This window comes from Vicugna pacos, chromosome 19 (genome assembly GCF_048564905.1).
Source record: "Vicugna pacos chromosome 19, VicPac4, whole genome shotgun sequence".
NCBI lineage: Eukaryota > Metazoa > Chordata > Mammalia > Artiodactyla > Camelidae > Vicugna > Vicugna pacos.
Genome location: NC_133005.1, coordinates 6,098,756 through 6,126,750, shown reverse-complemented (window position 1 = coordinate 6,126,750; position 27,995 = coordinate 6,098,756). Strand labels below are relative to the sequence as shown.

The 27,995-nt window shown below is 42.5% G+C and overlaps 1 protein-coding gene and 1 long non-coding RNA gene across 4 annotated transcripts in view; one reads left to right on the top strand and one right to left on the bottom strand.

Annotated features, from left to right (window-relative positions):
- The window catches only part of MACROD2 (mono-ADP ribosylhydrolase 2), a 1,889,921-nt gene that overhangs the window by 1,838,599 nt on the left and 23,327 nt on the right, over window positions 1–27,995 (top strand). The gene's annotated exons all lie outside the window — the stretch shown is intronic.
- On the bottom strand, window positions 811–27,995 carry LOC140687368 (uncharacterized). The gene is made up of 4 exons (XR_012061620.1): window positions 27,902–27,995; window positions 26,610–26,718; window positions 14,288–14,446; window positions 811–948 (listed from the first exon to the last, which is right to left on the bottom strand). It is a non-coding gene; the product is annotated as an uncharacterized lncRNA (long non-coding RNA).

The following is a 27,995-nucleotide window of genomic DNA, read 5'->3' as shown; positions in this document are numbered from 1 at the left end:
AGCACCTACCTCAGGGGATTGTTTCTAAAGATCATATGTGTATCGACTATGTATAAAGTTCTAGCAGTAGTGCCAGGCACATAGTAAACTCTTTTTTTTTTTTTGCATTCTTTTTCATTGAAGTATAGTCAGTTTACAATGTTGTGTCGCTTTCTGGTGTACAGCATAATGTTTTACTCATACATATACAGACATGTATTCGCTTTCATATTCTTTTTCATTATAGGTAAACTCTTAGTCAATATTAGTATTGTGATCATTGCTCTGGAACAGGAGCCCATACTCCAAACCAAGGAAAATCCTCACATGTTGGGGATGACCAGTGAGAAACCTGAGAATGCCAGGAGCAGTGGATCAGACGTTACCATCTGCCCTGTAATTCCCTGGCCTACCTTGGTTCCCTTGGTTGCCACAGGCGCCACGTGGGACCACAGGGCGCCCTGGAAGATATGCAGCTGCCTCTATCTTCCAGATGTGGCCCAGCTAGAAGTCCAGTGGTCTTCCTTTGGCTGTGATGCCTTTGATACTAAGAGACCCAGTGAAAGGGATGCAGCCGACCACGAGAAGCACCCTGCGGCCCATCTGTCCCCACTGCTTCCGTCCCCATGCAGAAGTGACAGGGTCGTGCAGACAGCCCCAAAGTCTGGCAGAAAGGGGCCTGCAAACTTAAGGAATAAAACATTCACGGAGGCGGACCTGTGTGCTCCCACCGATCGTATTTTCACTTAGGCACCACAGAGTAAACGCTGCAGCTTGTACAGCCCGACCGTCAGGGTCGTGGCTGACCTTTGTACAGAGACACGGCAAAGCAGGGACCCAGAGCATGCAAACCACCGTCCCTCGGCTTGGAGATTTAAAGGTTCAGAATGTACCATTAGTTCCATTTCCTTACTTGTGCTCCTTGTTACGGGGTTTTATGTTTACTAGAACCTCTTCCAGCTGCTGCTCCTGAAATCAAACAGGTTAGTAAGGAGGAGACAGAAACAGCATCCCTACCTCACTCTGTTTCGTTCCCCCCAATGCCCATCCTATAAAGAAACTCAAAATCCCCGAAGGAGCCACATCTCAGAGAGAAGTACTGAACCGAGGACAAACAGAAATCTGGATTCTGGCAAATCATTAACTGTAAGGAATGGCTGGGGGACACAGTGGTAACTTCTTAATCCTCCTAGGTCATTCCTGGTGGGTTCAGTCTTAGACTGTAAGGGCAGAAGTCCAAGTTTTCCCTCTCCTGTGCTTGATTTTAAGTTGCCAGGTTTCAGATTCTTGCTTAACATAAACTACATTATCATTGGTGTCTTAATTGTTATTAAGATGATTAATGATTATGAAAAGCTCACCCTAGAAAAAGACAAGAAAGAGAAAGAACCAGATGTGGTTTTCTCTCTGTGAGAGAGGTGGGATGTAGGTCCTGGTGCATTTGGGTCCCCCAGGCAGCACCACACAGCCTCACTGCAGAGAGCTGACCTGCAAAGTCCCTTCTCTGATGGGCTCCCAGGGGACCAGCATCTTGTGACATTCTGTGCTGGGTACAGAGTCTCACTGGCACTCGCCTCTTATCTCAGCGTATGCCAGTGATCACAGCCACAAAGACCAGGGGACAGAATATAAAAGAATGGTCCTTTGTCTTCTTACCATTTTATCTTTTTTTTCCTCTAGAATTTGTATTTTGTACCAAACCAAATTGTGACAATAAAAGCAGTTTTAGAAAATGGGAAAAAATAGCCCTATGATATGATATCACAAGCTTATTATATCAAACTGTTTGGGGCTGTAGCCTCTTTAAAGTGTGTATTCAGCCACCAGGAGGTCTCTGAAAGTCCTCGTGGGCAGCTCATCCCCACCTCCTCCAGGCGTGCTGCTCCTGGAGTGTGGTCCTCCGTGCTTTTAAGGAATGAGGGTATGGGGACCAGGTTGGGAGACAGCATCCCCTCCATCTTTCATGGGGATGGACTAGAAGCCCCTGGCCATCACTTTTCCCCCGTGGCATTTTGGTCCCTGTGAATCCAGATTCCCCATGATTTGGATTCTGGCAAATCAGTAAGTAGAATTAAAGCAGCCTGAAGAGGGAGCAGGGACCCAGGCTCCAGAGATGGGGACTGTGCACTCTCAGCACACACTTTTATAGGGTCTTATCAAAACCAAGACCTTTCTCCCCAAATGTCATTTTCTCTTCTCAAAACTAAGCCAGTCCTTTTCAAATGGCAGATATTCATTTCAAACACCTCACAAGCATCCTTGAACAAACTTCATGAGCCCATGAAGCCTGGACTTTGAGTATCTTACCCTGAATGGGAAACAAGATGGTTTGGGTGGACTCGTGCTGGGGCTACACTGGTGCAGCAGAAAAACTTGGTGGCGTTGGAAGTACCGTGAACTGGGCCTCTGAAAAAGTGTGTCCTGATCCGTATTCTGGCAGTCTGCTCCCTCTTGAGCAGGGAAGTGTGAGACCGAACACTGAGGACGTGACACCTGCTTCTTGAAGGTCTGTCAGAATTTACTGACAGTATAAGGTAGCACCCAATGTGCGTGGTCAGAGTTTGTGAGGCCGAAACCACCGCCGTTGTCTTAGAACGAGCCAGTTCACCGTGCTGTTTGGCTGAAACTGGCTTCTGCCTGATGTCTCTGATGTAGATGCACAATCCAGATTGTCCAGAGTTGAACCCTTGGTTGAAATATCAGCAGATTCCAGTAATTCTAAGTGGTGCAAGTTGTCCTGAAGTGCATGCATTATAAATCTAGGTCTTTCTTGGAGCAGATGCTAAAATAGGATTTATTTCTTAAGGGAAGTGCCTGTGTGAGAGAGGAGGAAGGGACTGGTAAGGGCTGGGAGAGCCCTGAGACCACATGTTAAGTGTGACCCCCAAGGGAAGGAGACAAGGAAGGAAGTTTGGGAGGTGTGCGGTGTAAGAAGGTTTTGGCAAAGCCTCTGGGAGTCCTTGAGGCAAATTCAGCCGGGAGCAGACTTGCCATCATTCCCCTTAGTCACTGGCTAGGAGCGCACAGCCTGCGGGGAAACCCGGCTCAGAACAAACGCGGTGACGGATTCCAGAGCCCAGCAGCCTGGGCCCCTCAGTGGTTGCTCGCTGTGCTCCCATAACTGGGGGTCTGCAAGGTACATTCTCCCAACTGCCACACGGAGTCCCGGAAACCCACAGAAGCCTCCAGTAAATTACTCTATGTAAGTGCACGATGTGCATGTGCGACGAATTCTCTAAAACAAGCCATTTGTCTCCTAAACTGATTATAAAATGGATGGACCAAGATTTCGACATCCAAAATGGTGAAATGTCTTTCGAAACAATTGCCTTGGGAAGTCGTGGGCTGTCGTGGAGGGCTCTGAAGTCGACCCTAACTGCAGTCACGTCGGAAAGTTTACTCAGCACTCTCGTCCCTCCCCCACTCTGAACATGCCTGTGGCGAGAAGAGCAAGACCAAGGCTTTGCAGAGAATTCCTCCGTGAGACTCCCCATGAGGAGCCCCACACACGGAGCTTACCCTGCATGGAGGTCAGAAGATGCCTGTAGCAGGGCCTCACTCTGCACCCTTCCTTTTCCCCGCTTTCCTCACACACCACGTGGAATGCAGGGAGCTTGTGTTCCCGTTGCTCTGACCCAGTGTTCCCAAAGTAGTTCTCAGTTTTTCTGAGTTAAGTTTCTCCTCTGCGTGTCCTCTGTCCCTAAAATGGCGCTAGAATGTTGGTGGGAACACCAGCCCGATTCCCTGCCACCATGGTTGGGAAGCACCTCACATACTATTCCAGCGTTTTGATGCCGATGATCCCCTCCCACTTGGGAACCAGAACATCAGAACTACTGGCTCTCTCTGTGGTCATTGTCTTGGCAGCTCATTCTGGAACATGCTCTCAGCAGCCTGTGCTCTTAGCAGCCAAGTGACCTTTGATCATCAGCAATCTGGAGAACACATTCTGTTCTCAGGTCACCAGAGATCATGCTTAGAGTGTGGGAGGAAGTACTCTTGGGAGCAAAATACGCCAGATGCTTTGTGTCACCTACATGCTTCATCCTCTGCATTTCTGGAGGCTGTCACGGGTGCCTAGTTGCATCAAAAGTGTAATAACAGCCAGAGAAGAGGGAATGGAAATGGAATATCAAAACTTCACTTCCGTATCATAACTAGTACGTTTCTAATTGAATACACTTATATGCGCACTGCACTTTTTTTTTCATTTTAATGCTCAACCATATTTCTAACATAATTTAAATTTTAGCAATGTGGGTTTTCCTCTGTGCTGTCAAGTTGAGTTAAATGAGGAACAAACATATTTTCAATGGTTTTCACGTGGACAGTGATTTAGTAAAACTTATCCCTGATCCTTCCTCTGTTCTGAAGACTATATGCACAGTTACTATTTGCTTAAACTCCAGTTATTCTAAGAAACACACATTTCACAATGAACATTAAGCTGAGCTTGCTGGTTCCTGAGTTCTCTTTGCCTCTGATAGCAGACGTCAGTCATCTCAGACCATTGGTAGATGTATGCTTACTGGGTCAGTGGTGATATATTCTGAAAAATAATGTTGTCCTAAATATTGCAATGTTGAACAGAGGCTGAGGGCTTCCAACTCACATTTTCAGTTTAGTTTAAAACCAAACAGGATGTCAGTTCATCATATATGTTTACCTCCAGCCCCCAAAACATCCAACTGAGATAACAGTATAGAAACATGAATGTGCAGTCAGCCCCAGCAGTAAAGAAATCAAGAGATAAACAATGCATTCTGGCAATTCCGTGAACATTGGAAGGCAAATGGAAGTCTGCTGAAGATGGAACAGAGTCTAGAATAGATTGTGAGAAGCCAGTACAGAGCTTCCATCCCGGAACCCCGGGGAAGCTCAGGGCTGGCGGCCACCAGCAGAGTGACCATGCAGTTTATTTTCTAAACCAGGACACATTCGGAAGTAAAATGTGGGACTACTAGTGCTCACCCTGGGTGGGACTGTGCTGGGAAATTAGGACACGTCGTCAGAAGGCAAGATGCAGGTCAAGGCTAAGGAGAGGAGCTGGACAGAGGGGGTTAACAACCGAAGCAGTCAGCCTCCCCAGCAGGGTACCAAGGGAGCAGGGAGCTCCGTTCTAGAGAAATCAAGCAAACAGATGTGGAGAGTTAGTGCTGTTCACGTGGATGTGCTAAGCTCAACGCCCCTCGTTCTGGCATTCGGGGGCCTGGCAGCTTCAGTTTCTGGCTTTCTCGTCATGTTACCCACATGTCCCTCGCCTGGGTCTTTGGCCTTTAGACCCCATTTTACAGTGAGTGTCGTCGGGGGTAGCCTTCCATTCACTTTCCTTCTAACTTTATTGTAAGAATCACCGAGGGAGATTTCAAAAACCCCAGCTCCCAGGCCTTGCTCAAGACCAGTTCCCTTAGATCCTCTGGGGATGGCGGCCAGGCATCGGTATTTTTTAAAGCTCGTCGGTGGTTCCAACGTGGCGCCAAGGCTGAGAAACCCTCCTCTTCACCCTCCCTCCTTCCAGGGACGGCAATGGCCTTCCTGCTTTCCCACAGCTAAACGACCATTGGCTACTAAAAAATGCGGGGAATGACACTTAATCAGAATAATATTTTCAATTTATTATCTGATTGCAGCTTTTGTCATAAAAATGCTATTTCTTAGTTTTAACATTGAGAATAAATTATTTTGGTTTATTATGGTTATAGAACAGAATATAAGTGTTATTCTTGACCATAAGAGTAAATGTGTGACAGACATAGTAAACAATCTTATGGTTACTGGGAAAATGGGGTAGGAGGGAATAAATTTGGGAGTTTGAGATTTGCAAACGTTAGCCACTATATATAAAAATATATTTTTTAAAGTTTCTTTTGTATAGCACAGAGAACTATGTTCAATATCTTGTAATAACCTTTAATGGAAAAAATATGAAAATTAATACATGTATGTATATGCATGACCGGGACATTGTGCTGTACACCAGAGATTGACACATTGTAATTGACTGCACTTCAATTAAAAAAAAAAAAGGAGTGGTAAGGGTAAAAGGAATATGGAGGACTGGAGGGAGAGGTGGTACATTTTGGGCGCATTAGTTACTGATTTAAAGGTAACCAGCAGAAGACCTAGAAAATTACTTTTCTAATTATTTTTCATCTAAGAAAGATAGATACAAGTAGCAGCTTAATTCCATGTTATTTAAAGGTAAGGAGGAGACCACCCAGGGAAATAAAAGGTGAACTTGTAACAGCTGTCTCTCAGGGACGGGTCTGGGCTGGAGAGGAGTTCAGTATTTCTGAAGTTTTCCCTTGTACGTACCACTAACAAAAAGTACAGATTAAAAGTAAATAAGTAAAAATGGGATTCCACACTGTGGTGCACATCAAGGGATGGTTTGGGAGAATATCCTAGCCAAGGCCATTTTGTCGATGGTAACCGCAGCCCACCGCCCACATCTGCCAAATGCGGGAGCCCCAGGCTCTGCTCACAGCGGCGTTGCCTGCCTAGATGGTGGCGCCCTGATCCTCCACGGCCAAGACTTTGGAATGTGGTTAGTAAATGACCCTTACAGTGTTACTCCATTTATAGTCTTTAATATTTTGTACACTCCCAGGAGAGATGTAGAGAAAGTGACATTTACTGAGAGTCTGCAGGGCGACATTTCAGTTTAGCACCTTGCAGATTCTTCTGACCATAACTCTAAGCAATGACAATTCTGTTAGTGCCAGAGGTTCCAGTAGATGGTTTCAGTCTTTAGGTGCCTTTAGATGTTTGAGGAGTATCTGTTGAGAGAGACCACAGGTGTAAATACAGCAGTGAGTTGAATGGAGGAGCTGTGAGGTCTCTTCTGGGCTGTACCTGCCATCAGCGGGTTCTGCATCTTCAACTGTGTCACTTAACTTCTGAAAGATGTACAGAGCAAGGGACCCCTGACTCAAGTATGCAGTTCCCTTCCAGCCTCATGCTTTGCACAGCAGGGGTTTCTTCCAAAATAGGAAGCGTCAATGTTTGTCTCTGGGTTTTCTTAAATTTTTCTCTACTACCTCTGTTGAGTTTTAAAATATGGGCTGGTCTGTTATGCAGGTCAGCAACATGCCTTATCTTCAAATAGACAGGATTAAAATTCCAGCTCTATCACTTTTTAGCTGGATGACCCTGAGCAAGTTTTTTAACTTCTTTAAGCCCCAGCTCCTCACCTATAAAATGAGATCATATGTTTCCTACTATTAGAATTTGAGGTCCAAAAAGATGCTCAATAAATGGCAGCTTGTTATGCTGAAGAAGGAGATAGCACTACGAGCCTAATGGGTGCCCCCTAGATTGGAAGACAGGGAGGATTGGTTGTCATAAACCCACAAGGAGAAGTCCAGTGTGAGTCTGAGATAACTAGGTCAGATTTTCCCATTTCCCTCATTTGCAAAACAACAAGACTTCTGTCCTTACATGAAATTTGCGTACTGGGGGAATCCGTAATCACCATCTGTGTTCAGTAGAGCCAAGAAAAATAACAGGATAGCAGATTAAGTATCCTTGGGCCATGTTCCTTTTCCATTCCTGGCCATTTTCATTCTTTTGGGGGTGGGCAGGGGCATAACACATGTTAACATAATGTGCTATGGAGACATTCAGGATGCCAAGAGAACATATAAAGCTATAGCTTTTTTAAAATTGAAGTACAGTTGATTTACAATGTGTTAATTTCAGGTGTACAGCAAAGTGATTCAGTTATACATATAATTTACATATGTAATACATATTAAAATATATATATAAGATATGTTAAAATATATGTATCTTTTTTCAGATTCTTTTCCATTATAGGTTATTACAAGATATTGAATATAGTTCCCTGTGCTATACAGTAGGTCCTTGTTTATCTGTCTTATATATAGTAGTGTGTATCTGTTAATTCCAAACTCCTAATTCATCCCTCCCCCAACCCTTGCCCCTTTGGTAACCATAAATTTGTTTTCCATGTCTGTGTCTGTTTCTGTTTTGTAAATAAGTTCATTTGTATCATTTTTTTTAGATTCTGCCTATAAGTGATATCATATGATATTTATCTTTTTCTGACTTACTTCACTTAGTATAATAATCTCTAGGTCCATCCATGTTGCTGTAAATGGCATTATTTCATTCTTTTTTATGGCTGAGTGATATTCCATTGTGTGTGTGTGTATGTGTCTAATACACACATACACACAATGGAATATCTGGATAAAGATGACACTTGGTTGGATATTTCATGAACATTTAGATTTGTTTCCATATCTTGGCTATTGTAAATAGTGCTGCTATGAAGATTGGGGTGCATGTATCTTTTCAAATTAGAGTTTTCATCTTTTCCAGATATATGCCCAGGAGTGGGGGATCATATGGTAACTCTATTTTTAGTTTTTTAAGGAACCTCCATGCTTTTCTCTATAATGGCTGCACCAATTTCTGTTCCTACCAACAATATAAGTGGGTTCTCTTTTCTTGAGCACTTATTATTTATAAACTTTTTGATGATGGCCATTCTGACCAGTGTGAGGTGATATCTCATTGTAGTTTTGATTGGCATTTCTCTAATAACTAGTGATGCTGAGCATTTTTTCACATGCCTGTTGGCCATTTGTATGTCTTCTTTAGAGAAATGTCTATTTAGATCTTCTGCCCATTTTTTGATCCTGGCCATTTTCACTAGCCTGCGTCTACTCTAGGGTTCAATACACTTGACCTTCTGATGGGGGCAGACCTCCTTTTGGCCAGGTAAGGGCCCCGCCTCTACCTCCTCAGGTAACTATGGTCACCATTGGGAGTTCATTGACTTGGGCGTCTTCTGTCTTTGTTGGGGTTAGAGCATTTTGATAATCCATTAAACTGAGTTCTGTATTTTCATCTTTGACTTATAGAAAGATGAAGGAGAGGCAGAGAAGGCAGGAAAGGAGAACATACCCAGATGACAATGATTTATTTGCTGCTAGGCATCACTTGTTCCTCACAGTTTCCTATTTTTTTTAGTATGGAAATAATAGTCCTCCAGTCCTTCAAAGGAGATTTAAAAAAAAACATATATCTATATGTTTTGGGGCTTTAAAGGCTAAGAAAGAACCTATTTGTATGTTTAGACGACTGGTCCTTTGTTTTTCTTCAACCATTTTGTCACAAAGTTTCTTACTGGTGATTAACTGCCGAAATCAAGCAGACAATGTAAATCCATTTGAAATGCTGTGTGTTGAGTAAACACCAGATGGAAATGTTACAGCACTCTTCCTAGAAGTAAAGTCCCGAGTAGTTTAGTATCAATGGTGCCCATAAAGGATTTTACTATTTTTGTCATCTCTGGAAAAAATAAAACAGTGGTGACTCAGGGAACTGGAGGAGAGTCCACATCCAACTGCTTATTACTGAACTAATCTGTCTTAATTCAACTACCTCAGCCTTAATTCATGTTATACATGGCTTTGTTTACCACTTTAAGCAAAAAGAGCCATATCCTGAGTGACCTCATTTACAGAATTTTCCTGGATGGAAAATAAATGTTGAATGTTCATTTTTACATGCAAATTTCATAATTAATTTTTCCTGTTTTACAATGAGTACTTTTACTGGGAGAAAGCTTAACTGATTCCATCTTTACAATGAGTCTTCATTACCAAAGTAACCTCTTTTATGAATCCTTTGTAGCATTTAAAAAAATTTCATTTATATACATTTTTGTTTTCTCTTAAGTTTATTTTTAAATATATTTTATTATTATTGTTCCATTATATAGTTAGTTTTTTTTTTAATTTAGTCATACAATTGAATCTGAGTAACAGAACTATTTTTGGTTATTTATTGCTATTTCTTTTCTTTTTAAGAATTGTATCTTTTGTCCATATTTCTAACAAAATATTCATCTTTTTTTCTTATTGATTTATAAGCCCTTTTATATGTTATAGCTATAGATTTTTCATCTTTAGAGGTGTCAGGGAATTTAGAGATTATCCTCTTCCACTCATTTGTTGACGTTTCCCATGAACTCTAGATTTATCTAACAAACCTCTCTACTGGATTTGTCATTGGCAGCTCCAACTTAACCTTTTCAAAACTGAGCTTTCAAAACCTGTTCCCCCATCTGCAGTTTTTACAGACTTCCTGTTCTGAGCAAATGGCATTTGTTCCTGGTGGTCAGATGCAAAATCGTGAAGTTACCTTTGACTCTTCTCTTTACCTCTAGCTCCTAATCTACATAATCACCAAGCCTATCAGTCTGTTTTCAAAACATACCCAGACATGGTCACATCTCCCATCTCCCCAGTTCCTCCCTGGTCAAAACTACCTCTCACCTCAGTAGCACCATATCTAGTTCATTCCCTGTCTTCATCTTTGGCCCCTTACAGTTATTGTCTCATTGGGGTGATCCTTTTACAAAATAAGAACATACTGTCCCACTTCTCAAAATCCTCCAGTGACTCCCATATAACCCAGTGGCCCACATGCTCTTGATCCACTGCCACCCCCTCCCCACCACACCCCCAGGTTTTTTCTCAGCTGTCAGTTTCTCTTCATCCACTCATGTCTATTTTTCTTCAAACATTGTAAGCATACTCTTGCCTCAAAGCCTTTGCACACATTTCCCCTTTACCTGAAATGTTCACCTCCACACACACTCAAATATAAGCACTGTGACTGCAAGGACCGTCTCTACTTTGTAGCTGTTGAATCCTCAGCACCTAGAACAGCGTCTGACAGTTGACTGGAGCAAAATAAATCATTATCAAATAACTGAATGAACTGTACGGCACTAGCAATCATTTTTGGTAGTGTTGTAAAGAATGCTTTGTGGCATCATATGGCTTTTGCAGAACTAGTTGAATTCCTAGAACTAAGAAAATACTGCTTAGATGCTGAATCCTTGCACTAGAATAAAATACAGACTTTTTTCCCCTGTCAATCTCTCCAACAGCTTCTCCTTCCTTTCTCTCCCTCTCACTACTTTCCAGCCACACTGAACTCCTCTCTGCTCCTTGAACAGGCCAAGCCTAGTTGAGCCTTTGAGCTATTTTGCTGGATATCCTCTTTGAGGGGAAACATCTATTCCTGCATCTTTGGATAACTCCTCACTCAGGTCTCATTTTGAAGCTCCACCCTTGGTGAGACCTTTCCCAGTCACTCAAACTAAATTACTCCCCTGTTTCTTTCACACAACACTCATTTATTTTCCTCTCAGTGCGTATCTAGAGAGCAAAGACCTTACCTATTTCCATCACTATGTATCAAGAGGTTCCCATTACATGACAGACATGGGCCCTCACAAAATATTTGGAGGATGAATAAATGTCATTAGTCTAGCTGCTTAATATGATTAAGATCTGCGCCACCAAGATGGCGCTAGCCATGGTGCTGAAATGATATATCTGTGAATCTGTCTCTCACAGAGTCTGTGAGACCCTCTGGGACAGGTACAGGGTTTAATTTATAATCACTTCCCCACTATTTTCCACAGCTGCTGGCACCTAGTGGTACTCCATAGATGTTTGCCAAACCAACATGAAGAGGCAGAAAGGCGGTACAGCCTCTTCACAAGTTCATTTCACTTGAGGGATAGAGAATATGAATCACAGATGGTGAAATATTAAAAAGTGAATATTATGAGATGGCCAAGGGCAGCCATATGAGGATGAGTACACAGAAGAGTTAAGACGTGGAAAACTTAAGTGCCTGGAATTAGCTCTTATAGGGAGAAGAAATACAACAATGAGATCATCAGTTCAGGTGCTCATTTCAGAGCAATGCCAAAGCTTCTGGGGCTATAAAATTGCGTGGTCTTTTTTTTTTTCTTGGCTAAAAAATAATGTTACTGATGTGCTACATTTAATGGTTCCTGTAAGTCACCTTTTTGATTACCCATGCACACTCCTTACAGTAGCTGTTCTAAACTACCCACATTTTTTCCCCCTCCAAATCCTTTCTCCACACTGATAGGCCTATCTTTCACTTTTCTGAGAAAGTCAAAGTCATTAAAGGGAAATACCCCTAGCCTCCTGCCTTCTCCACCAAAAACATGTATGATCCAACACACATCTCCTCCTCATTCTCTTCTGTCTTGCATAATAGCTGCTTTTCTTCCTTCCAAAAATTAACCTTAACGTTATATCCCTTTCCCTTTAATTTTGTCAAACAACATTTTGTCTTATCAATTAGTTCCAATTTCCCAGCATCATGCATACCTTTCTTTCCACTAGTTCCTTTCCTTTGGACTTCAAACATGCACAGGTCTTCCCTGGCTTAGAAAACCAATGGTTGCTGTTGTTGCCCTCCATCATCCCCCCCCCCCACCGCTCCACAATGCTGCCATATATTCCTTCATGACTGTGGGTCTTATATACATGACATACCATCTCCACTTTTTCACAGTATAGTTTCTCTATCACCACAAATTTCTACTCATGCTTCAGGTCTCTCAGCCTTTAGCTTTGTTAAAAGTGGACTCTCCTGCTACAAATGTGGATCCCAAACATGGCTGTCTACATTTCACCTTCGGTGACCTCCTCCCAGTGTTGACTTTGTCTAGTTGTTATGCGGAATTCATCCTATGACTTGCCCTTGAATTTCAAACATGAGAAGTATACGCTTACTTTTCTTCTGACTCCACCTCTGAATTGTTTTATTTCCTAATTGTGGATAACATCCCAAGGCTTTCTACTCTTTTTTATTTAAAAAAAAAATTTTCCTTGGAGAGTTTGTCCACCTATATAGCTTCAGTAAAACAGTACACCAATTTCCAAGATAACTGAGCACATTTTAAGGGCCAGACAATGTTTGGGCGTCATGCATCGAATATTGGAATGATTCATAGAAATAGGACACTGGACTAGCTGGATAACCATTGTGTCAAATATTATTTTACAGGGATGCAAAGAAAACCAAAATTTGAAAAAAGTAAGAAGTAAAAGCTTTCTTAGAAAATAAGGTTACAACACAGTATGATATGTATATACACATACATATTTAATAAATTGTAAAAGAGAAGTAAATGCTTTTTCTGTGTCTACTGAGATGATCATGTGGCTTTTGTGCTTCTTTTGCTGACATGGTGTGTCACATTGATTGATTTGCATATGTGGAACCATCCTTGTGACCCTGGGACGAGCCCAACTTGATTGTAGTGCATAATCTTTTTAACATTTTGTTGGATTTGGTTTGCTAATATTTTGTTGGAATTTTTGCGTCTATATTCATCAAAGACATATAATTTTCATTTTTGGTGGTATCTTTGTCTGGATTTGGTATTGTGGTGGTGGTGGATTCATAGAATGAGTTTGGGAGTGTTTTCTCCTCTTCAATCTTTTGAAAGAGTTTGATAAAAGATCAGTATGAGTTCTTCTTTGTATGTTTGAGAGAATTCCCCAGTGAAGCCATCCAGTCCTGGACTTCTGTTTACAGGGGCTTTTTTTTAATTAAATATTCTATGTCACTTCTGGTGATTTTCTGTTCCAATTATCTATTTCTTCTTGATTCAGTTTTAGTGGACTGTGTGCTTCTAGAAACTTGTCCATTTCTTCTCCATTGTCCAATTTGTTGCCATGTAATTGTTCATAGTAATCTCTCTCTTTCCTTTTTTTTTCTTCTTTTCTTTTCTTTTTTTTTTTTTGTATTTCTGTGGTACTGGTTGTAATTTCTCCTCTTTCTTATTCTGTTTATTTGGGTGAAGAGGGAAGTAAATGGACAGGATGGGCAACTAGCCAGGATGTCGTCTGAGATGCCACACTGGTGGAAGAGATGTCTCAGTTGAGCCACTGGCTGCCTTGGGGTGGGGGTGGGCAAATGTTGCAGGGAAGGAGGAGCATGCACAAAGGACTGCAGAAGAAGACAGTGTGGCACATGCCTTCATTCACTCACATGCCCTGGGCACTTGAGTGTCTACTGGCATATCATCAAGATGACTAGTCATTATTTCTTGGATACCTGATTTCATGGGAAGCTTCAGGGCCTGTTAGGACACTGGGTAGAATTCCTGGCTGTCTAAGAGCCCATGGTCTAGTAGGGGGAAGGCCAAAGGAGTGATCAAAGCAAATCCACTGTGAGAGGGAAGAACACGTACTGAGCTGAGTCCAACAAGGAGGGGAAGGTAAGCGGAGCCTCGTAACTGCACTTGCACTCCATGCGGTTATAGAAACGACCACTTAGCCAGATGGACGGAGGACTGGCGACCACACACATTATGACTTTGCCTAGCATGTCCCTCCTACAGGCGCCTCCTGGATTCACTGAGTAGGCTAACTGCAGAAACAAACAACTTTAAAATCTCAGTAACTTCACAGGAGAAAAGTGTATTTCTTACCTCCCTTCATACACCACAGCAGTTCTGAGGAGGAAGACGACTGCTCCACACAGTCATTCAGGAACCCAGGACACTTCCTTCTTGTACATCTTATAACTCTGCATTTCCTAGGGACTCAGAATCCAAAATGTGGTTCCAGCCCTGCAGTGTCAGCATCACCTGGTAACATGTTAAAAATGCAAATTCAGAGCCTATTGAGTCAGAGGTTCTGGCGCTACATTCAGAGATACGTGTTTAACGAGCTGTCCAGATGATTCTCAAGTTTGAGAACCGTTGCTAAGGCCTAGTGGGTGGGGGCAGGGAGCATGTAGGGTCACACAGGAGGGTTTTAAGTGCCAGTCTCAGAAGTAGCACACACTGCTTCTGCCCACAGTCCACCGGCTGCAACTCAATCATGAGGCCTTGTCTTCCTATTTAAGAAGCTGGGACAAAAGGGGTGGGGGCTGTGAGGGATAAATTAGGAGTTTGGGATTAGCAGATACACACTACTATATATAATATAGATAAACACAATTTTATACCGTATAGCACAGGGAACTACATTCAATATCTTATAATAACCTATAATGAAAAAGAATATGAAAAGGAATGAATATAGACGTGTGTATGTATAACTGAATCACTGTGCTGTACACCAGAGACTAACACAACATTGTAAATCAACTATACTGAAAAAGAGAAAAGAAACGATGAAAAAAGGAAGAAGAAATAGCTGTGTCTGGGAAGAAAAGAGCTGCCCTCAGAACTGTCCTTCTCGCTTCTAGGACTCTCTCTTAAAGTCATTGTCCCCTCAGCAGTCAGACTAATACTCCGAAAAGGTGAATCTGTTATGCCGCTCCCTGACGGAAATTGCCACAGCTCCCGTAGCCTTTCAAATGACATTTCTTAATCCTCCAAGGACTGGCCTGTGTTGCCACTGTGGCCTCATGGCTTGCCATCCTCCCTTGAACTCTAAACCCCTACCATCTTGAACTGGAGTGCTAACAACTGCTGGTCCTCTCCCCGGTCGCATGCCCTCTTCTCTGGACCCCCGCACCTGCTGTTCTTCCCACCCTCGTTTCCTCCTGGCCACTCCCATTTCTCCATCACGGCTCAGCTGGGATGTGGCTTTGTCTAGAAACATCTCCCTGAAGCCACTCCCTCTCCCTCCAGACTGGGTTAGATGCCCTCTGTTAACCCAGCATAATTCTCATTACCCTGAGTCTCTGTCACCGAAGTCTCTGGAGGGCAGAGGCTGTATGTTCCCTGGTGTTGGGTCCTTGCTACCCGTCAAGAGCCTGGCACATGGTAGATGCTCAATTCTCTGGTAAGAAATTAATTCAGGGAGGCTTAGCAGATGCCCCATGGGAGTTCGTAGGTGAGAACGTTGATTGTTTGCATTGCACTTGGCCAGAATTTGCTATTCAGTTTAATACGCTCACTCTTTCTCAATTAAGCATGGCACCTAAACTACAGTTAAGACCTTCCCTGTCACCAGAAAATCAGCTCAAAGCCTGACACTGGTCACTGTCAGCCCATCTTTTTTATAGACAAAAGTCTGCATGTCTTCCTCCTTGTGAATTTACAAACATGATTTACATAATAAATAGGAAAATAAGGAAGCTCAGTATCTGAAGTGTAATCAAATTACATTGTTTAGAAAATAGAATATAAATCTCACTGGTGCTGGTGGGACAACAGAGATCTCTCGGCAGCTGAATTACTGGATGAATCAGTCCCCTATTCTTGTCAGTGCTTCACCATGACTCATTCTGGTGGACTAATTTGTGATCAAAAATGATAAACTTAGAAGACACTCTCTTAAAAACATACAGCAACACCCTTCGCAGGGACAGGAAAACAGGCAGCATTAGCCTCCAAGACAGACTTGCGTCTGCTCCACGTCCTTCCCTCGCCAGTGCTCCCACTCATACCATGACCACCTCCCTCCTGGACCTTGCCTTACTGGTTATGTCCATCTCTCTATTAACTGTCTCCTTAGTCTGTAAGCACGACTACCACTACCATCCCCAAAACACACCCAAAGAACAGCCCTGGCAGTTAAATGGAGTTGAGGAAGCAGAGTTGTGCAGGGGGAACAGAGAAAAGGGGCATCACCTGCTCAGAGTCACACAGCCAGGAAGTGGCAGGGCCAGGACTGAAATCCTGCAAATCTGGCTCTGAGATCCAGGCGTACAACCACAGTGCAGACCACCCGTGTCTCCTGCTCTGATAGCTCGTGCACTTTATCACCACTCAGATCATAGCTTTCATAACTGTTTATTATGGGCCAAACACTCCACTACGTGCCTTATTATATTCACCACCTATTTGTGAAGTAAGTGTTACTTTCTGCCTTTTACATATTTAGAAACCTGAGTCTCTGTGAGGTTACGTAAAATGTCCAGAATCATTCAGCCAATAAGTAGCAGAATCAGAATTCATACTTCAAATTCATACTTTCAACCCTGACTCTATGGTCCTTTATGTGGCCATTGTCTTTGAGTTAGGAGAGCTTTTCATTTATCTTTGTATTCATATAACCTAACAAATTATATGCGTTAGATAAAAATTTGCTGAATGGATGAATGAATGAATGATGTGCTTTTCCAAAATTTCTGTCTGGAATTATAGAATGTGGTCATTTTTTAAAAGGGGATGTTATCAAGATAATGTTGTTACCAATACTTTTTTTTTATTTTAGCTATAGCTTTTATGTAAGTAAAATTTCTGGTAGTCAAGTCATCAAGCAAGAAGAGATTCAGGGAAACTTAAAGATGCTGTTTTAGGGAAAAGGAGTCAATAAGCAGATAATTCTCAAATGTCCATGTGCACAGGAATCACTGAGGGAGTGCATTAAAATGCAGATTGCCAGGCCACTCCAACCAGATTCTTATTCAGTAGATTTGATAAGATGCCTAGAAATCTGCATTTTATAATAATCTACAAGGGAGTCCAGTGTGCATGGTCCATGGACCACGTCTTGGAAAACTCAAGTGGGTCACGGGGGCTGCCATCAGCTAATCACCTTCCCTATCACGTATGAGAAATCTTAAAAAACATATAGCTTTTCCCAAAGGGTAAAATTACAACTGGAATAAAACTGTTTGATATCCGTTATTTCCTATAATGATTTTTAGAACCGTATGACAAGACCTGAGACCCGTAGAGTGACCCATATGGGTAGGTGCCAACTTAGCATAATTGGATCCGGGTGGACAGAAAACTTAACAACTATTTAAAATTTTATACTGATTTTGGGGAGAAGAGCTAATGACTCATTTTGCATTTGTAATGTGTTTATGTCATCCCAGCAGAGTTCTATTTCTCCATCATTGGCATGTCATTGAAATTAAGATATCTTCCATTATAAGAATTGCTCTTCAATTAAATATCACTGAGAAAGAAAAAAAATCCCCAAATGGAGAATTCAATATGTGACAACACAGAGCTCCACCCTTGGGTGAGGTTGAAGGAGAGACAGGGGACAGTGCTTCAGACTGTGTTCTTCCAAAGGCAGGTCCTGAGCCGAACTTCCGTGCAGGTAGTTTATTTGGGAGACGACCCCAGGAGGCACCAGTGTGAGAGTGGGGACATGAGACAGGGAAGGGGAGGCCAGCAGTGATACAGGGGTCACCTCACGAGCTGCTTACACTGTGAGCAAATGGCCCGAGTCCCACCGGGGACCCTTGAGGACCCATGTAGAGCACACCTCAGAACGGAGGGAAGCTGGGCGTGGCCATGAATCCCTTCCCTCGCTGCGTGAGGGCTGCCCCTGCGGTGTTAGATCCAGCACTTCCTAGTGAAGAGCAGTTAAGAAGCAAATGATTCTCAGACTCCCATGGGCGTAGGACCCCTAGGATGTCCTGTCCTGGATGGAACAAGCTACCCTGGCACTGCCCGAGGAGGACCAGAGAGGGGCAGGCACTCAAGTGGACAGACGAGGGACCTGGGGATACTGTCCTCTGCAGCTGCAGGGGAACTCAGAGGTGGCCCAGGCACCAACAACAGCGGCTCCAAAAAGCAAGGAGACGTGGGTGTCTGACTTTTGGCACTGGAAGAAGTTTAAAATAAATGTCTTTCTTAAGAAGTTGAATCACAAGCCGATGCTGATTATACAGGTCTGTGTCCTGAATTCATATCCCCATGTGGTCCACAGAAACCTTGGGCAGGGAATTTAAGTGATCTCAGTGGGTAATGCTGACCAGTGACTCACAAGCAGATGCAAACCCTATCTGAACTTGGCTTCAGTCCAGGTTAACAGCAGTTGTAGGGCCACTGGTTATTTGACTCAGCCTCCTTGATGGTAGAATGTGGACAAAAATGTGTCATTGAAACAGTGAAACACAGTAGTAAAAATTTAGCCATAAAACAGAAACAATCTCTTCCCTGCATAATAAAACCTTAATGAGAGCTCTTTTTCTGTCTCAGACACACACACACCCCCACCACCACCACACCTCTAATAGATGTCTCTTTGTAATGGAGGACGCTTACTGCTATATGAGAACCTGACTTTCTTCCTCCAAGGTTTTCAACCACACAAATCATATTCTATTGAAGTCAGCCAAACAGCAACCAGATTAAATGCAACAGAACAGAAAGCTGAAATCTGAGGGTAGCTTTTAGAAATATTCTTCACAGTTGCCCAGAGGAAGCCACAGGGCAGGGAAATGTTACTGCTTCTGGCTGCATTACTTTGAACTGTCAAAAAAAAAATTCTTTTACAAGTAAAAATGTCTATATAATTCCGTAAAAGGGAAGAAATCAAACTGTGTTGGTTTTTCCTCCTTTAAAAGGCCTGGTCTTAACGGCTTTTGTTTGACAATCACATACCCGGTATACAATTTTTTTTATTTTAGAAAAGCATTGTGTCCTAAGATCAATAAATCAAAATTGGATTGCCTGCTCCTCAAAGGTGAATTGCTATCCTGCTGAGGAGGTTACGGGACAGGATCTCTAGTTGGGTAAACTACGTGAACAAACGATTCAGATTTCTTTGCCTGAAAGGACAATTCTGGATGTTACTTTTTCTATTATGAGAGAGTTTCCTAAATTATCTCCTAGAACTAGAGATTAAATGTCAAGAGATAAAACAGGCGCAGGCCCATTGTTTGGTGCCCTCAGTGCCCACTCTCCCCCTGGGGGCGCTGTTTCCACACAGAGAATGCAGGCAGTTTGGCAGCAGCGGGAGTACGCGCCGCAGTCTGAGACCAGAGGCAGAAAGGCAGCCAGGCAGAGGGCCAGGGATGCTTCCGTCGTCAAAGTCCTGAACCAGGCAAGAGATTCATGACTACGGAGAGACCAGGGTGCCCGAAGAGACACCAGTCAAGACACAAGCAACATTCAGCAGTCAGAGGTCAATCACGCTGTGAAGCCGCAGGCAAGTTGAGATGCTCGGCACCCAGGGCTCAGGAAGGGTACTGAGCTACCCAGTGATGTCAGCCCCCAGAGGCTGGCACCGCAACAGGAGCTCAGAAAGAGCCCTAAGCCTTGGGGGGTAGGGGCTGACATCACAGACCCAACCACTGTTGGCTGACCACCCCCTTTACTGCTGGGGCCCCATATCCTCTCGTGCCCAAGGGAGCCGTGAAAACTTATGCTGGCTCATGTTTCGAATCCTTTCCCTGGATTCCAGACGGAGCCATCATGTACTTCTGACCCCATGGTAGGAGGTCCAGAGTGGCATTAACCACTTCAAAAGGAGAATTAAACTTCCAAGCTTTGACTCTAAAATATCTGGCAGGGGTGTGTGGTCCATGGTTTTAGGCATGTGTGTGTGTGTGTGTGTGTGTGTGTGTTTGCTCTGGTAGTGATAAACTCTCAGAAAGCAAAGAAATGGTTAAATACAATGAAGTTCAAAGATTAAGATCCAGGTATCTGTGGTAGGGTTTTCTGAAGAAAACCTAAATGTAAAAGGGGCTCTAGTTCAATACCAGGTGTGTTTAAAAAGTTCTCCTAGTAGGGAAAATCTATCATTTTTCTCTGAAGCTAAGAGAATTGGTGCTGAGAGTCCAAGACCAGAAATGGTATTAGCTAAGCAGAGCTGAGCTGACTTCCAGCTCAAGGTCCTCTGATACGGTCCCGTGGTGTTTCTGTGAATCTGCGAGTTACTTCCTGGGTGCAGCTTTCTTCTTGGATGTAGATTTCCAGTACTTCGGTCATTACAAAGATGACACGTTAGATTTTTTTAAATGTTCAGAATAAATTGCACTGTATAGGAAAATGTAGCATACAAAGAGGGCAGAATGCAATGGAAATAATTACAGAATCTTTAATTAAGAATATATGGGATTAAATTATTCTTCGACTAAAGAACTGTATACGTAATCATGCGGGATTTCAACCCAAGCAGTCAGAGGCACTTCCTTTCAGGAGCTTTAAGTGTCTGATGAAGTTTCTGAGAACCCAGCATTGGTTATTTCCAGCTGTAAGTTTTCTTCCGTATGAAAGATACCACATGAAGAACTATTGAAAAGCCCGAAGCTGCCCCACTGTGGCCCCTTACGTAGTTAAAACCCTATTAGAGTAAAAAAAAAATTAAGAGACTCTTGTGGAAAAAATACATCTCTCTGTGTTCACTAGGGCCCTGCTGTGTACAGATCTATCTGGTTGCTGTAGAGAAACAAGAGCCACCAAAGGCTGTGATGGTGTGTGGGGGAGTCTGAGAGACACCCAATTTGTATTGTTCCTGCTGGAAAGACCATGATCTGAGACCAGCCCTGGCAGCTCCCCGGCTGAGAAGGGCCTCCTTCTAGCCTTCATCCCTGCCAGGCCCCGGAAGGCGTGGGGAATGCAGAATGAGGCTGAATGAGAATTAGATGCTTAATTGGGGCCTGGAAAAGGGAAAGAAAAGCCAGGCATGCTGAATGTGATCGGAATCCAGTTAAGCCAAACGTGACAACACCTGGAAAGGCTTCGGTAGCTGTGTTCAGACACAAAGGAGCTGGAACAGCCTTTTAGATTTCCGTGTGAGCAGCAAGGACAGGTGAAGGAAGAGAAAAACGGATCAGGCCTGGGGGGTCCAGTTGAAGACGTTAAAAACTGAGTCCTGGTATGTTACACATGGGACATATTTCTCAGTCCAAATGCTTGGCACGGGTGCAAGACATTTGAAACTGACTCATCAAATCAGGTCCAACTTAAATGTCATTTCCTTGTTGTCCAAGATTTTTCTTCACCACCTTCCCACCCCCGCTGCCCTCAGAAAAGGTGAATCACTCTCCTTTGTGCCTCCACAGTTCCTGGTTCATAACATAGCTCTTGGCTTGTGGGTGGTTCGTGTCCCCTCTGTCTCTCTCCCTCTCTCCCCTAGCTTGTGAATTCCATGAAAGCATCAATATGCCTGTTATTTCATGTTCCAGCACACAGTAGACACTGAAATATCTGGTGGATATATTTTGGTTTTTTTTCCCCCAAATGTTGAGTTTCTGTAGAGTAGCTATTCTGACAATAACTAATGATGAATTTCCATATCATTCTCCAAATGGCTGCATGGAGGCACATCGTCTGGTTAAACATAAAAGAAGAACATATATATATGTCAAGGTCTCACGCCCACCCCCAGCTACCAGCCTTCCATCTCCTACTAAAGACAGCTTCTGATTCTGATTAGGGTAGAATATTCCCAATTAATACACAAAGAGGTGTATTGCCTTGGAAAGGGTGTCTTGTAGGAACACCGGAATTTGCCATTTGCCACCAGTATCATCTTAGTCATTCATTATTTGACTTTGGAGAGGGAGCCAAGGGCATGTGTCCACAAGTGATGAAGACAGAGTGGTCAAGAATCAGCTTTAGGATTGGGGTTCTTTGGGAGAAAATAGGTTAGATGAGAGGCTGATGGTTTACAATTGTACCTTTGTCCCAAAGAAGTATGAACTAAGTGTAGATCAAGTATATCTGTCTGCTCAGGCTGCCTTAAAAAAAGTGCCATAGACTGAGTGATTTAAACAACAGGAATTTATCTTCCCACAGTCCTGGAGGCCGAGTCCAAATCAAGGTGCTGGCAGATCTGATTGCTGGTGGGAGCTCTCTTCCTGGCCTGGAGATGCCCCGCTTCTCACAGTATTCTCATATGGCAGAGGGAGAGAGAGAGATCTCTCTTCTTACAAGGCCATAGTCCTATCAGACTAGGGCCTCACTATTAGGACCTATTTAACATTAATTACCTCCTTAAAGGCTCCGTCTCCAAATGCACATTGTTGGCTGAGGCTTCAAATATGAATCAGTGGGGGAAGAGGAGCAGGAGGAGGGTCACAAATATTCAGTCTATAACATCTAGCCTGATCAGACTATCATCTGACAAGTAGTCCTAAAACCAGCTGCTGACAAAGGCCAGGTGTGTGAGACACCCAGAGCAAATACCCGACTGCCCAATCAAAGGAGTCTGTGCACCAGTCTTGGGTTTAAGATGGTGATGTGAAGTCAGACTTCAAATCCCACTCACTCCAAACATAATGATATGAAAGCAGATAGGCAAAGTGAGCAAACAAGCAACACAAACAGAAACAAAATTAAACAAAAGAACGGGCTAGTAGCCACAGCAAAATGAAAGCACGAGCCTGGTGTCATCCCCCAACCCACGTCCTGAATCTCTACCAGGCTCTGAAATAATCCTGAATAAAGTCTTACTAACTGCCATTTACTTGTCCAACGGGGAGGGGAGCAGCCCAGGGAAATTTCCACAAGCACAAGAAGTCAGCCGTGAACACTTTTATTCTTCTTTCCCCAAAGAGACAAGAAAACTCACTGTGATTCTCCATTTCAATATCTCCTGCTGGGATGAAAAAATGGGAAAGAAAAGGCAGACCAGCAACAAATGGAGAAAAAAGAATTTCACCAAATAGAGAATGAAAGAAAAGATCTTTGAGGCAAGCAGGAAGCAGAGGAGGGGGCACTGGAGAGCCCCAGGCGAAGCCCCCTTGAAGGAGAAGCCCCTTTCCTTTCCTGGGGAGTCTGTTTACTAGGGTTTACCTGGTGTTTATCACCTTCTGGTTTGGGGGGTGAGATAGAAAACAGCACAGGAGAATAATGAAGCCCAAGCTGACTTTCTTGCTCTTGGAAAGCAAGTTCTAAGGCTCACACTGAATTGAAAAAGAACTATCCAAACCCGAAGAAGAGCCCCCACCGTGACAGGCAACAGTACAGACAAAGTGGGTGAAGAGAGCTGGACGTGGGACACACTCACCCCCAGAAGAAAACACTTCTTCTCTGCAGCTCCTGGAGGACCAGCAGGCCTCAGACACTGTGAGGAAGTGGTAGCTTTCTGGTGTACGTGTCACACGCCTCGCCCTGCGAGCACACGGAAGCCATAACCAAGAGGGAAAGAAGGAAGCAAGAAAGCATGCAAGCCAGCAAAGACAGGTGGAGCCCCTACTGTGGAAGGAAACATCCCAAGATAGAGATTAAAATTTCCTACAATCACTACAGAACTCTGAAAGCACACTGAAGAGCCTGATGATAACAAGGCATAATGATCTGAACTGTAAGAACTCAGGAGATAAATTTTTCTATTAGTGAAATAAATCAGTCAAGAATAGCAAGGACCAAACTACTGACAAAGAAAAACGGCTTGAGATCATCACAGTGAATAAGAACACAGAAACTCTAAACAATGAGAGGAAAAATAACAGATATGGAAGAGAGAAGGAATAAACTGTCCTCTGTGGGAATAATTGACGTCCCTGAAATTTAGAAGCCAACAGAGAGAAGAGAAAAATTCCCTAAAATGAAGAAAATACTGAATTAATGAAATAATGGGCAAACCAAACCACGTTCCAAAAATTAAAACAGAAATCTCATGGCAGGAACACATCTTTGATGAGTCATGAATGTGAGTGAAGAAAGGATTTTACTTGGTATATATGTGTCACCTGGTAACATCTAAAGTTTTTAGAAGAAAGCATAGTAAAATGTATTTACTGTTTCTTAAAGAAAATCAAAAGATGGATGGCAATCCAGGAGAAAATACTTGCAATGTATTTGACAGAGAGAGGGTTAATTTCCTTAATTTATGAAGACTATATAAAGTTAATAAGGAAAAAAGTGAACAATCAAATAGAAAAAAATGGTAAAATATAAAAACAAATGACAAAAAAGAGGAAGGAAGGAAATGGAGAAGGAAGGAAGGAGGAATCTGGACTCCCTACATGCTGAGGTAAAACCAAAAATGCCTTTGAAGTGCCTTTGAAAAAGCACGTTTAAGTGTTTAAAGAATTTAATTATTGGCTTTTGACAAAAAAAAAAAAGAAAGAAAGAAAATCCATTCATGGCATCTATTAATTAAAACTGACTATTTCCAACCGAAAACTTAACAGCTGAAAGAAAAATCGACAAAAGTTAATAAAATTTATATCCAAAATTTGATTTTTTAAAGGAAGACTCTGGACCAACTTAACTTTAGCAAATTGAAAAGAATGAGTCTTGTTCCAAAGTCAGAATAAGAGAAGTGTGTGGCATTTTACCTTTGATCTTTGTTCTTCACCTAGAATGCAGAAAAGCTAATTATGGACTAGAAGAAACAATAAAAGAGAAGTACACTGCTGGACAGCATGCATGCTTTCTTCTCTGAGGTTTAATCCAGCTAAGTCAGTCCTCTATTCCATTCAGTTCCTTTTATTAAGCTTCATACACAGCAGGGACTCAACATATATGCTGGAGGAATGAATGAATGAATGGATGGATGAGTGATACCAGAGAGGAGAAAAATGTGATTAAACTCTTGAATGATACATAGAAGTGACTCAGCTAAGTTTTTATGCCTAAGAGTCAGTGATTAAGAGATATCCAGAAGTAGAAATTAAATTTGTTTCTCTCAGCCAAAAAATATTAATCAAGCATTGATTATAGTCAGTCATTATCTCTTTTAATCCTCAAATGTTGTGAGGGAGCCATCATTACCTCCATCTATATGTGCTACAGCTGAGACATTGGGTGTGAATGGGTCTTGCCCAAGATCACACAAATAGAGATGCCGGAGCTTGGATTTGAAACCAGCTGCACCCAACTCCAGAGAGTTATACTCCATCCCCTTTCACTGATGTTGAGCTTCTGAGAAAGGTGGCCAGTAACGGGCAGTCCTACGGTTCACGAGTCACAGAAAAGGAAGTTACAAAAAGCAAAACAAAGGCAAATTTAATGTAGAGAAGGAATGTATAGAGGCTGGACTTGTGGTTTGTTGTGTGTCATTTGTTGTAGGGAGGGTGGATGATAGCGTTTGCTAAATGTTTCCTGGTTTATTTTGCCCCCCTTCATTTTGGGTGACTCCCAGGAGTGGTGTCTATCCTCTGCACCCTTACGTGTTATCACCAAACACCCAGAATGTGAAATCTGGATGCTATTCAAGCAGCTATGTGAATAGATAAGCCCCTGCAACTACCAAGGACTGGAATTTTCTTTTTGAGGTTAAATGTATTTAGTTTATGTCTGCTGGAACCACATCACTGAGAAGAGTCACATCATTGATTTTTATGATCATTTTAAGTATTACTGGTGACTTGATTGTAGAGAGCAGTTTGTGGAAAAGTATCATGACAACAGTGTATCACAGAGACTCAAATTCTCCTCAAGTCCTGTATCTTCACTGACACAGTTCGTCCACCCTAAGTTGCTCTTTGATCTCCTTTCACTTAGCTGCCCTTGGATTCTACACTTAAAAAGTGAACTTGGCATTCTAGGGTAAAGTAAGGTCTAATTGAGCTCATCTCCCCTAATGACCAACTGCTTGAAGCAGAACATAAATTGATGTCTATGCATGTGGAAAAATTGCTTCCTTCTATTTGAGCTTGGAAGTTAAAATATATGCAGCAAATGCCTTAAACTTCACAGCTAGTTTTCTTCCATTTTTAGGAACATTGTGAAGTCAGCAGAGTTCAGCCTGTTAAGGGACTTCTCATCTGTATACAGTAACTGGGTGTTTCCCCAGATTCCATACGGTCACCATTTGTAGTTCTGTGGATGATTATAGGTGATGTAGATATTAACATATTTATTACCATATGTGAAAAATGAGGCAAAATGTAAGCTCATGACTTTATAGCTATAATTGCTATGGGATAAAATTAAAAAGCAATGTTAGGACTGAGCCAATTAAAAACATGTTATTAAATGTTAGCTATCACCACAATAATGCTACATAACAATCCATCTTCAATCTCAGGGTCTTAGAACAACCACCATCTATTCTTTTGTTCATGAATATGAGGATCGATCACATCTAGTCTGGCCAGGAAGGACATCAGTCTGTGAGTCAAGTTCAGGTCTTACCTTCCTTAAATCAGCTGTTCCCTAAGGCATGTTCTTCTTGGGGTTAAAGGCAGGAGCACAGGAGGGCAAGCCTTACCTGTACAAACGCATTTCAAGCCTCTGTTTGACTCACTTTTGCTAATATCTCACTGGCCAAAGCAGATTCCATGGCCAAGCCCAGCATCAAGGAATAGTGAAGTCGGCTCCTGTAAGGGTAGCAGAAAAGAGGTGAGCCTTTCTAAACAATTACCTAATCCGTTACATTAATAGTAAAGTTGGAGCATAGATACGTCAAAATTTGTCAAGTTTACTTTGGGTCAACACCACTTTAATTCGCTAAATGATTGAATCCAGACAGGCCCTGCTTTCTACGGCTATCGTGAAACCTATACAATTACACATTCTGAGAAATAATTATTTGTAAATATATTTGTTGCATGAAGTTTATCGTCAACACAATCTCAAAAGAAAAACTTCTAGGATGCTCCAACATCACTCGATGTTTCTGTATTCGGTAAAATTTGGTTGATTGCATTCTAAATGCATTTCAGTATGTTTTGTGATGAGCCCTGCTACATTTATTATTTTTTATGTAATGCCAACTGACCTACAAAAGTTTATCATAATTAAGGCTTTAAAGAGCTGCAGTTGGTAATTGAAAATGAAAATGGTACTGAATGTCCCAGGCTCTTTCTATTTCAGTATCTTTTATCTCCTGCTAGGAGCCCTGAAATGGACCTTTTGTTTGTGCTCCAAGCAGCAGCAATCAAAATGAAGGGAGAGACAGGCAAACTGGAATGAATAGGCTGTCGAGGCGATTTTTGTTTTGATCAGACTCTGTTGTCTGTGCGAAATGGACTCATTTCTCTGGGGCACTCAGATGCATTGCCCAGCAGCGGAGAAGCCCTTAGGACAGTACCAGTTCCACATGCACATCAGGGTAACAAATATCTGTCATTCCTCTCTCCCTCTGTCCAGGTACACAACACAGACACACACAAACACACACTCGCACAGGCATACATATATGCACACGCATGTCCACGTAAACACACTATTACACACATAATCATATAATCGTATTCATACATATATGTATCATGCACACTCATGATATTAACTAAATGAATAATGTCTATGAAACGTACTGTTAGGGTCTTCCGAAAGCAGCTCTAAGAGACCTCTGCTCAAGAACATGGCAGGATACAGAGCTACACTATGATTTATCTTTTTCTCGCTCTCTGTCAGGGATCTCAAACCTGCCATTACATCTCATGCTGATCTGTGCCAATATGGTGGTACAGCTTAAGGTTTCTCAATGAATGTACTAGATTTTAAAATAATGAAGTTGAAAAGACAAAACATAAGGCAAGCAACTTAACTATTTACCACAGTCTGATTTGCCTTTGGGGTTTTGTTTTCTTCAGCCTCTTCTTTCCTCTCCCAGCCCACTTTTATACACTCCTTCATTCTCACTGAGCAT